General features: G+C 38.3%; 1 protein-coding gene across 1 annotated transcript in view; it reads right to left on the bottom strand.

The window, feature by feature from the left end:
• The window catches only part of gfpt1 (glutamine--fructose-6-phosphate transaminase 1), a 38,916-nt gene that overhangs the window by 7,380 nt on the left and 29,497 nt on the right, over nt 1-2,039 (bottom strand).

The following is a 2,039-nucleotide window of genomic DNA, read 5'->3' as shown; positions in this document are numbered from 1 at the left end:
ATATAGTCATTTAATTAATTTTTCTAATTTATATAATAAATACTAAGTTTGTTCATAAAATTCTGACAAATCAATTTGTAATATACTTTAATGTATATGAAAACAATGTATATTACAATTTTTATTATATAAATATATACAGTAATTTATTTTATCAATACACACAACACATGGGCCACTTTATTAGGTACACCTCTTCAATTGCTTGGTAACACAAATTGCTAATCAGCCAATCAGACGAAAATGCCTTGTTGATGTCAGAGGTCAGAGGAGAATGGGCAGACTGGTTAGAGATGATAGAAAGGCAACAGTGACTCAAATAACCACTCGTTAAAACCAAGGTATGCAGAATACCATCTCTGAACGCACAACACGACGAACCCTGAAGCAGATGGGCTACAGCAGCAGAAGACCACACCGGGTGCCGCTCCTGTCAGCTAAGAACAGGAAACGGAGGCTACAATTTGCACAGGCTCACCAAAATTGGACAACAGAAGAAAAACGTTGCCTGGTCTGATGAGTCTCGATTTCTGCTGCGACATTCAGATGGTAGGGTCAGAATTTGGCGTAAAGAACATGAAAGCATGGATCCATCCTGCCTTGTCTCAACGGTTCAGGTGGTGGTGGTGTAACGGTGTGGGCAGGGTTTGAAATTAACTTTTTCACTCACCAGCCAATTTGGCTACAACATTTTTAAGTTACCGGCCATTCATAATTTCTACTAGCCAAAAAAATTAAACAAATAAATTATGAAAAAAGGCCGGAGGTAAGCCAACAGCTTGAGGCTGTCCACACTGGATGCGACAAAGTGACCATTGCAAATCATTTGTACTTTGTCAAACAGTAGGCCTACATCATAAATAGAACGAGGCATCAGTTTACTGTCGGGATTTGTCGTGCTGTGCCACATCCAGTGTAGGCTGCATCACTGATTATAATGGGTTCTATAGTATTTTGTCGCATCTGGTGTAGACACAGTGCGAGTCTTCAGGCATTTTTTTATTTTTCGTTATTGCTTCAATGCAAAGGAAACCAGTGCGCCCGCCACGCCATTATTTGTTGCGTAGTGACGGGTACAGGGCTGGACTGGGGTTAAAATTCGTCCCTGGACAAATCCAGCCTACCCGGCCCTCAAGGTCCCCTGTGAATTTTTCGCTGTGTTATAGAGCCTTCAATTGGAGTAAGTAAATAAATAAATAAACGAGGACAAAAACAAATAATGATATATTACTGAATTCACAGCAAATGCAACAAACTAATAGCCTACTGCATTTTTGTCACATAGAAATGCACTTGACAGTATAAGCATTGATTTTGTGCTAGAACATAAGAAATTTACTGCTAATAAATGCTGTCATCCTTTCCTCACCCTCATGTCTTTCCAAACCTGTATGACTTACTTTCTTCTGTAAAACACAAAAGATATTTTATAGAATGTTACCAAACCATTTTGGTTACTCTTGATTTCTACTGTATGGACAGACATTTCTTGAATTTCTCAAAATATCTTCTTTTATGTTCCACAGAAGAAAGAAATTCATACAGGTTTGTAATGACATGATGCCGAGTAGCCTAAATGATGACAGTTCTAATTTTTGGGTGAACTATACCTTTAAGAACTTTATAATATTTGTAAATGGAAAACACCTCATTTATAAGTGTCTCTAAATTACAGAGACACTGGTTTTTATCTTTAATCAGGCTCTTACTGAATTAACATTTTACTTAAATTAAAATTAATTAGAATGAAACATTTAAAGAGAAATAAGCTATTAAAGTTTGTTTACATTGCAGTTTGTTTACATGCATTTGACCTTGTCGTGGCTGTTTTCAGGCAAAACCTTTAATGTGGTCATATCACACAACTGTATAACACAATTCGGTGTCATTTCTGAATGGATCGAGCGATTTGCGCGGTTTATCTCTTATAAATCGTGGCGGAAGCGCAGCGCTGTGCGGGAGACTGATCCCACTCTGCTTTTAACGCGTGGCTGGCGGATGCACCAGGTAGCGCCGCTTCCCACTTTTGGAGTCTTTGC

This window comes from Sinocyclocheilus grahami, unplaced genomic scaffold (assembly GCF_001515645.1).
Source record: "Sinocyclocheilus grahami isolate Dianchi unplaced genomic scaffold, SAMN03320097.WGS_v1.1 scaffold465.1, whole genome shotgun sequence".
Lineage (NCBI taxonomy): Eukaryota > Metazoa > Chordata > Actinopteri > Cypriniformes > Cyprinidae > Sinocyclocheilus > Sinocyclocheilus grahami.
Note: the sequence above shows the minus strand (reverse complement) of the source record. Positions and strands in the feature narration are given on the sequence as shown.